Raw genomic sequence first — 10,367 nt, 5'->3', positions numbered from 1 at the left:
TTGGAACAACGTGATATATATCCTTTTCGAACAAATGCCATTATGAGTAAATATATTCCTGGCTTGTATGGGTATTTTTATTCATTACCAGGATATTTGTGAAATATCTTGTGAGTGTCATGGTTGCGTAAATGTTTCTCGGCAGCGCACCATTCATAATTGAGCATTCTCCATTGTGTTCGCAGCGTCATCATGTTTTCATATGTACTTTGCGTCTCCGACTTTGTCGACAATATCGTGGAAATAAATTCTTGTCAGCTATTTTTTCGTTCTTGGCTGCCCTGCAGCTAGCTGACTGATGTGAAGGAAGGTAACATAAAATTTATTTGCGATACCCACTTCCTCTGAAATTATTAGAAGCATAATTTGGCAAATGATCAAGTGCTACTCCCTCAGTATTATGTGGCATGACTGTTGCGCTAAGTCACAGTTTGAAAGGTAGTGAATGTGAATTTAAATGAAACTAGCCTAAAGTGAAACAACAGCTTCGTGCACTCGTCGTCGCAACATGTGAACAGCGGCGAAAGCTCCGCACAAAATCACTCGATGCGCGCAGCGTTACTCGTAGCAAAAACAGGACCGAAAATTGAAGTGATGCCTCTGACAATCAGAGGCGCACGGCAGTCACCATGGAGGCTGGTGGGTCTCTGCGAGTCCACTATAGGTGCACTGAGAGCCAATGTGGGTTGCAGGGGCCTACGGGATTGTCCACCCTTACAGTTTACTATATAACTGTATGGTTCGACTGCCCTGCGGAGTCTGGCGTAAATATTTGCGCTGCACTGCACGGTGCGATCACGTGCCAACGCGGCTGCGCATGCGCCAATGAAATCGGCAAGCGAGGAACGATCCGGTTACATTGTCGAAAGTTGATATTATGCGAGGGGCAAATAAAACGCTCGTTTTACAGATCAGCTGGGGGGCGCCTCCCATTGCTTTTTGCAATGGGTATTCAAGAAGCTTGGAGGACGGCTGAAACTTCGCCTTTGAGACTCAAACGCGATAGCTTTATCGGGCCCCGTTGACGCCGACACCGGATATTCTGCGACGCAGACCCAAATATAAAAAAAATATGCTAGGCCGATACCGGCAGCAGTCCAGGGCAAATCAATTGCTCATACCCCCGTAACTAAACTGGAAAATGTTATTATGGTACTGCAGGACGCGCTCAGTGCGTAGTGGGCGCCTGCGACGCAGGCATCGAGAGGGAGCACCTGGCAGATGCTTCGTGGCCCTGCTAGACGGCCCAGTGCTGGTCGACGAGGAGGGCGCTTCTGAGGAACTTCTCTCACTTGTCCGAGGCAGAGTTAGGAAGAGCGTTGCTACACTCCCAGAGTATCTGTGCGAGTGTCACCCTGTCTCCACATGAGCGGCACGTGTCGCTGGGGTACGCGTCGGCATAGAAAACGTCTAATTTGGCAGGGTTTGGGTACATGTGCGCCTGTAGTAAGCGTAGTGCTAGCGCCGTAGGCGTGTTAAGTTTGAGGTGTGGTGGCGGAAAGATGCGGAACCCCAGGTAGAAGTGTTGTTTAATTTCGCTGCACGTAATGAGCACGTCCCGATTGTCCTCTAGCTCGACGAGATGGGGTTGCACGGGGACGGCGCGGTCTGTAAGCGCGCACGCTGTGTCGAGGGCGATCTCGTTGAGGTTGGGCGGGGCGCCCGGCACCCGACCGAGATCGTCTGGGAACCAGATAACAGTGTGGTGCTTGAGGGTACTCCTATCCGCGCTACCGAGGATGCGTAACGCCTAGCCGTAGACGACGGCACCGTCGAAGGCCTTGATGGCCGGTCTAGAGAAGCTGTACATCACTTCCCGTTTGCCGGCGACCACGGCGTGGGCTAATGCTACTTGCTCCGCCACCTCGGGATCTCGAGTGAGGACCGTAGCCTAGTTGTGGGTCCGCTGCGTGGATGAGACTGCCGCCGCGCCGAAGGCTAGGTTTTTGTGCTAGGCGGCAGCGTCCACGAACGTGACGTCATCCGCTTTCATGCCTATGCGCTCGAGATCGCCGCTCCCCCGGGCAAGGTGCCTGCCTCCGTTGTGGTTAGGATGTACATTTCGCAGAATAGGAGTGAAGGTGGTGAAGTGTCGGCTCTCATGGGGAACCGGCGTCAATTTCGGTGGATCCCTGCTACTCGAGGTCAAAAAGCCGAGCTCGCGCAAAAAGTGGCGGCCCGCCTTCGCGGTCACAAATGGGGTCACCTGCCTTCGCTTCTGAGCCTCGGCGAACTCTTCTAGCGTGTCGTGCACGCCGAGCTCGAGTAGTTTCTGTGTGGTAGTGGAGATTGGAAGGCCGAGACCCTGTGTCACTACCTTTCGAATGAGGGCGTTGATTTTATTGCGCTCAGCGAGTAGCCAATTGTGCATGGCAGTGACGTATGTGAAATGGCAGAGAACAAACGCGTCTATGACACGTAGCAGGTTGTCTTCTTTGAGGCCGTTGCGACAGTTAGCCACTCTGCGTACGATTCGTGTGGCATTCTCCGTCTTGGTCATGAGCTTCTGCACCGTTTGGGTGTTGGTTCCGCGGGACTCGATAATCATGCTCAGCACCCAGGTGAAGCCTACCTTGGGGATGGTACGGCCGACCTGGTGCTGAGGAGGATGTTGCGTTTGGGCAGAGGTTACCACCATCTGGGCTTGGCATCTCGGCATTTGGGCAGTACAGCAACAGTTACGATTTGGCGGGGGAACACTTGAGACCATTGTGTTCGAGGTGGGACTCGGTGTTTTCGACGGCCTCCTGCAGGGCTGATTCAATGAAGCTATCTCACCCTGCGGAGCACCAGATGGTTATGTAGTCCGCGTAAATGGTATTGTTTAGCCCGTCAAACTTGGAGAGTCTTTCGGAGAGCCAGATCATCACGAGACTGAAAAGCGTCGGCAAGAGGACTGATCTCAGGGGGAGGGGGGGGCGCTGTCCGAGCTCGACTGCTTCCGACACGAGCTCTCCAGCGCGTAGGCCAGGTAAGGAAGTAGTGGACAATGTCACCGAACCGACGCCTGAGCCCAAGGTCTGTGATTGTCTTCAGGATGGACGACTGCACGATGTTATCAAATGCCTTTTCCAAATCGAGGTTGAGTATGGCACGGTTGTCCCGAGTGTTTCCTCCGTCAAGAATCTGATGCTTTAGGAGTAACATGGCATCTTGTGCAGATAACTCGGGTCGGGAGCCGATCATCTGCCGCGGGAGGCACTCGTGGTCCTCGCGGTATCGACCGATCCTGATGATGACGACGTGTTCGGCCATCCTCCCCAAGTACGACGTGAGCGAGATGGGGCGGCGGTGATCTAGGCTTAGCGCCGTGCCCGGTTTGGGAATGAAGATCGCGTGGGCTAGTTTCCATGCGATGGGTAGTTCACCTTTCCTCCTCACGTCATTGATGGTGTCGGTGAGGTATATGACCGAGGGGTCATCCAGATTGTGGAGGAGTTTGTTGGTAATGCCATCGGGACCGGGGGCGGAGCGGCCATTGAGTTCGTGGAGTGCCCGTCGTAACTCTTCGGTGCAAAAGTCGGCGTCGAGGATTGTGTTGCCGGTACCGGTCAACGGGCCCATCGGCAGCGGGAGATGTTGCTGTATGAGTGTCTTGGTGACGTCTTCCGGTGGTCCGGTCCATTTGGCTTGATGAAGTATCTTCGTGAGCAAATAGAAGCTGATTAGTACGGATGTTGGTGCCATTCTGCAAGTGCTTAAGGAGGTTCCACATCTTACCGTTGCGTTCCTGCCCGTCGATGGAGTTACAGATCTCGTCCTACTGCTGTTTGGAAAAGGGTGTTGCAGTGATCCGCTAAGCTCTTGTTTAACTCAGATATGCATTCGCGGAGTCTGCGATTGAGGCGCTGGCCTTTCCAGTGGGCCTGGAGGGACTGTTCGACCTCGACGAGATGGGCGAGGTGACTATCCATCCTCTGGGTAGTCAGATCCGTACTGGTGGTTTTGTTGACCTTAGCGACATCGGCTTTGATCTGAGGCGTCCATGTCTCGAGGTTCGGGGCGTCATCGGGAGGGAGTCGTTGTGAGCGAGTATTACTGAAGAGGTCCCAATCGACCCACGTGTACGACTTGGTCCACCTGCCGATGGTGGGAAGTGCACGGCCAGTAGGAAGTGGTCGCCACCGAGGTCTTCGCAAGATTGGATCAGTGGGCGGTAGTTCTTAACGAAACCGAGATCCGTGGTGGTGTCTCTTAGCGTGGACATGTCAGTGCTGGTGGGAAAAGCCTTGTCCGCAATGAGAGTACGGTCCATGTCCTTCAGGTTCTGCCAGCGTTCGTTACCCTTGAGGGTGTCGTACGTGTAGCCGCAGGTGCGATTCGCTGCGTTAGAGTCGCCTGGGATCACTAATGGGTTGGAGCAGGTGGGGCAGATGACTTTCTGGAACAAGCATTTGAACCGTTGGCTGTAGCTGCGGGGGTTACTGTACACGTAGAGGATGTACACGCTTCATCGAGACACGTTGCCAGGGAGAATCTGTACCACTACGTATTCGATTTCAGGCCACTCGAGGTAGTGGACTAGGCAAGAGATCTTGATAGGGACGAGCGTGGCGGTATCGCGTAATAGAATTAGGTTTTCTGTTATATTCGAATTATTTTCTGGTATATTCAAACTACAATCCGACGCTATCCTATCTCTAGTTTGTGTGTAAGTCGGGCTTGACAAATTTTCTGGCGCATTTAACTTTGACAAATTCAATCAGTTTAGTAACGCCTCTGTACCACGCACAGGGCCTGTGTGGTTGTAGTTCGGGAGGATTTTTTTCTGACGGACAACGCCGCCGACACCGACATCAGATTTTCCGCGACAAGGTGGCAATTAGTTTAGGTGTAACTGTTCGTATCCGCGGATCTCTATGGTTGCATGTTAGTGAGAGGGGGCTCAGAGACTTCTTCGAAACGTGCCGTGTGTAACATGCTTCGTACTTTGTGTATGTTGCCGTCCTGGTGGAATCGTGCCGTGTTGTGACTCAGTGTTCGTATCGTTTCGACTGGAATAAGGTTTTTCTAATCACACAGGGGGCCCTTAACGCTGTCACGTGAATAGTGCGCGTACAACCTGGGACAGTATAATGCGCAATCGAAGACACCGGGGAAACAATAATACAGGATCAATTATAATCGACCAAAATGCGGACACAAGCACGTGCCAAACTATAAATTTCGATGCAGCGAAATACGTTTTTTTTAATGAGTACGCATATGCACCCAAAGTACCGCAAACTTCTGGAATTAATATTTAGAAACAGTTGTCGTCTTCAGAAATTGTTCCAAACGGATCCACCTTGCGAAATCTCTGGCTAGACTTCCTAAATTGCAATATGTGCCATAAGGTAGTTAGAAACGTAATTAGTGAATTCTTTGTTAGTTTGGCGATTGCGCGTTTTAATTTTTTTTGTGCAAGTAATGTCCGCCCCTTCGAGTAGACCAGCTAAAGGACTATAATTGTACTATCTGCACAGGCAGCTTAAAATTTTGTTGAAAGTTTTCGCTTAAACACTCGGTATATATTGGTAGTGCAACGCACGGGTTACGCTGCGTGGGTGGGTTCGGTTTCCGCAGGCGACAAGCTAACTTTTCGTCCACTTTCATGCGCTTTTCCTTATTATTTTCTCCATTTTAATATATATATACATATATATATATATATATATATATATATATATATATATATATATATATATATATATATATATATATATATATATATTGTGCGTAGAAGTTAAATGGCATAGCTGGAGGCGAAGTGCTTCCAATCTTTCAAGTCAAACATGATGTAGCGTTACCCCTGCCCCTTCCTAATGTCCCTAGATAAAAAGTTTGAAGGTACAGCACCATTCTTTGCTACAGCGCCCTTCTCCTCATCCTCGTACTTTGGTACCATGGCCCTCACGCGACTGGCTTAGTGTCTTAGAGTTCAAAGCTTTTTCACTCCAATATGCTCATGAACAAGAATTCCCTGCTCGGAATACAGTTTGAAAACGATTATTGATAATAAATGTGCCACAACACAAACTTGAAATTTTGTTTTCGCAACTTGTGCTCACAGTTTTGAAACCTTTTGGGGGCGCGAGCGGAACCTTATGTCGGAATGGATTAGAGGAGGAAGACAATGGACCGCAACAATGGCACTACTTTCAAATTTTCTTTAGTTTATGACAAACTGCATTCCTGCGTCTTCTACAACAAAGCGACCCCTTGAATCGAGCAGGCTGGCTGTTTGGGCGAGTTGGTGATCTGTTATCATGAGTGAACAGTACGAATGTTAAAAATGAACTAGACAGATGACAAGAGCACGCGCTGACCATACCAAACCTCTTGGTAGTGAGCGCTTTTATTAGCAATTGGCTCGCTCTTGTTTAGCCTTTGCGCTGTACCATCATGATTCCATATTCTACATCAGCGGTGACACAGCGCTAGAACTCCTGTCGCATTTACTTCATCGCAAAACATTGAAGCTTGAAGGTTGCCTTTAAGTATCATTAAAACACGAATGTTTTTCAGGCACGAATTCCGCTGTCACTAAAGCTCCGGCAGCCATTTCTATAAATTTTGATTCAAATTGTTCGATGTGCACTGACACAATGCATATTAACGGTTGTGTAGAGCATCACCTACCTTTGCTTGTACAGGTAAGTTTATTGCACGTATCAGACTGATAATGCAAAAAAGGGGTAAGGTATGCAGACACGAACACAAGATAAGTGGACAACATGAATGCCGGAGTACTAGAAATGAAGCTTAATATGTCAGAAAGCTGAGCTATTTGGTAAGGATTCACAATGCACTGATAAGTCGCTGAACAATACGGGTACGGGCGTCGTGCACCTAACACCTACCATTGGGAATGACTTTTTACAAACATTAGCTGGAATGTGTGACATATATTTGTGCACGCTAATGCATATATATGAGAAATGTTATCTAGACCTAAATTGAAGAAGGAATGTTCAGAAAAGACATAAGAATGCCAGCACTGAACAAACCAATAGTAGAGAGACGGCCTGCCTCGAAAGACACTTTCCATGAGGTGAGAAACCAGAGTCTTAAACAAAGAGCTGAAGATTCCCCGTGTTTAGCAGCGGAATCAAATTGGCTTGCCATGTGGGATTACGCAAGCTTCATTGAATATGCATGTGTTGTTTGGGACCCGTTTACTAAACAAGATATTAAATGTCTCGAAAGGGTACAGAAAAAAGCCGTACGATTCATATATTCTAAATTCTTTCGCTATGATTCCCCTTCATAAATAATGCGTGATAATGACGTCGAAGTCCTTGAGCAGCGAAGGCAACACTTAAGAATTCGATTTCTTACGATGCTTATTAATGGAGACTTATCAAATAATCCTGCATCGTATCGGTCCAGTACAACGTCTAGGCTTACTCGACATCAGCATCCGAATTCACTAACACCTTATTTTGCACGGACGGATGTATGCAAGTATTCTTTTTTTCCCCGAACTATAACAGACTGGAATACCTCGTTGTTGCCTGTTTCAATTGATTGACTCATTGTACTACTGCTGTGTCTTACCACCCTACTTGATTGATTAATGCATTGTAATATTGTTGTGTTAATTCACCCTGCTTGGACCTGTTCTAGGTCGGCAGTATGAAATAAATAAAATAAAATAAAAAAGGAGAAGAAAACGGCGCTCAGCGTTGGCGTGTCGCGATGGTGCATCAGTATAGCACCAATGGCATGCCTACACGGAATCGTTGTATGATGTCTTGTGCCAACCTGCAGTGCGCTCTTTCAATAATATGTATGTATTGTTCCTCAGGAACACGTTCCCTTTTCCTTAAGTATGTCTGTTGTTTTTAACAACTGTGCTTGAGGATATTTCTCGAAACGCTGAAACCGAAGTCCCGCTGCTTCTACTCCCTTTCTTTATTGTAATATGAACCACATACATTACCTCTAATTGTTATCTTCTGCATTACCCTGCACGTTTAAGGCAGGTAAGCTTGCTTTTAGACAAGGTGGAACTTTCCTAAAATCATAAGTACTCGTAGCGCCTGGGCTCTTTTTGCAGAATGAAATGTAATCACAACTTGTGCAGGATGTAAAATTGCACTTCTTTTTGACAAAGTTGTTTTGCATCAGACGTCAGAACAATTAAACAAGGCTGCGCTTCAGTTACGTCTCTCTTCAACTTTTTTCACATATACGTATAAGGGGTAATAGCTTTTTCTTCAGAGTACGTGTGGCGTATTTCGATGGTTGCGGCACGCTTCACGCTACAATGCCTCGGTCATAAGCACGAGAAACCGGTAAGTGCACGCTTCACTAGCACCAACGTTTATCATGGCTGTGTCAATAGACCCGTTAGAAAAGTCAGTCTGGCAACATGTTGTTAATCAGCATCATCGGTTATCCCTCTGTTGGTCGGCCATCGCTTGAATTCTGCTCCTAACCTTGCCGAATCGAGCAAGTGGCCTCTTAAGTTTTTGTAGAATTGATGCGCAGCGGCAAATGCAAGCGTGGCTGAGGAGCATATAAAATGGTCTAGGGACTTGACGAATATTCCGAGTGGCTTCACTGTGACTCGATTCGACCTTTACTGTTGTACTGCGAGCTCTTCCGACTCGACTGGACGCCCTTCAAATCGCAGCCACGAGCTGTTTTCAGAATCATACACGTACCCATCGTCGGTTCGCATTGTGTCGTCATCATCGAGGAATGTTGTAAATTGTTGATGTTATTCATGAGTTGCGTGTGCGGAACTGGCTCTAGAACATTCTGTGGGGCTCGCCGCGGTGGCTGAGTGGGTAGGGCACTTGACTGCCGAGTCCGAGTAAGCAGGCTCGGTGCAAGCCGCATTTCGATGGAGGCGAAACGGAAGGTGCCCATGTAATGCGGCATGTCAGTGCACGTTAAGTAACCCCAGGGGGTTGAAATTATCCGATGCCATTCACTAAAGCGTCCCTCATAGCTGGATATGCTTTGGGACGTTAAACCCCTCTAGTACTTAAACACTCTGCGGCTTCGTGTTTTCTTGTTTTTGCTGCAGCTTACACTTAGCATTGGGCTACTCTGGCATAAACATGTGTAAGAGGAATCTGCCATTCCACTAGTTGTAATGTTTCCTGGTCATAAAATGGTAACGTGTTTGCTTGGCACGGACAGTTTCAAGCATCAGCAGCGATGTGTAATGCTATGACAGAGACAGGTATTGTATGTTAGATATCCATTCTTTCTTATACGTTATGTACGCAAAAGATATGTGTAGCAGCAGTCAGAAAGCTGGCCATTTGTGACAATGAAGACATATAGTCCAATTCCAGATATAATACGTCGCATTTTCAGTGACAGTTTGGTGACCGACCTGTTTCCTGGGTGAGCGACCTGTTTCGAGGGCAGCGTGAGATAACTTCCGCTGCACGGTAACAGTTTTGCAGTCGTGAGCGAACAAGATGAATACACCCTTGAATAAAAGTATACACACCAGGGCTTGCTCAATATAGCCAATGTTTTCCACAGCCTGTGATCGCAAATTGAAACTGAGGACTGCAGTCCAACCTTAGCATTAGGAACTTTCCAGTCTACTCGTCAACTTCAGTATATACATACTGACGCCAAATTAATAAAGTTTTTTCGGAGACCCTGTGGTCCGAATACTTTTGTTCACAGGTGTACATGGCATCCACTCATAGCTTGAACACGCGAATGTATGGCCGCATCCTTCTGGCGCTAGTGTGTCTTTCGCAGTCGTGCAATGAAGCGAAGTGGCAGAAGAAGTAGAGTGAGAACTCCAGGTCCCTCTGCACCTGTGTGGCTTTGCTCGGATGCGCGATCGTGTCTGACGCACTGGCCCTCTGAGGAGCGTAGACACCCACTCGTCTCTTCTAGCTAAGGGTGAAGGACCGTGTACAGAGCTGAACATGCTTGTCTGGAGCGCTCAAGCGGTATGTTCTAAAGCGAATTAAGGGAAATATCAACGAAGATCTTTTGCTGAGAGCAACTTGCTAGCGCCTGCACCGTTCATACGTCTGTCTGGATTCTCTAGAGCTTAAGTATTATATTAGAAATGGAGTATGACTACGTGCTTGATAATATTGTTTCCACTATGGCGTTCCTCATAGCCCTAGTTGCTTTTCGACGTTACATCCCATGAACCAAACCATGTTCCCTTTCCTGCACAGCACATCCCTTGAGCTCTCTAGTGAAATGTGCTCCCACTCCGTATGTTGCCCCGGAGACTTTCCCCTATGACACTTAGTTGTCTCACATTCGCGCTAATAGTTACTCTCAACCTTTCTCTGTGCACTACTGCACACTTATTATTTCATCTTTTACAGTCAAGGTGACCTTTGGGCGAAGGTGACGTGCTACAGGAGCCAAATCTAGATGCCGAAGCC

Source organism: Dermacentor variabilis, chromosome 5 (assembly GCF_050947875.1).
Source record: "Dermacentor variabilis isolate Ectoservices chromosome 5, ASM5094787v1, whole genome shotgun sequence".
NCBI lineage: Eukaryota > Metazoa > Arthropoda > Arachnida > Ixodida > Ixodidae > Dermacentor > Dermacentor variabilis.
The sequence above is the reverse complement of the archived record's forward strand: the minus strand, read 5'-3'. Positions refer to the sequence as shown.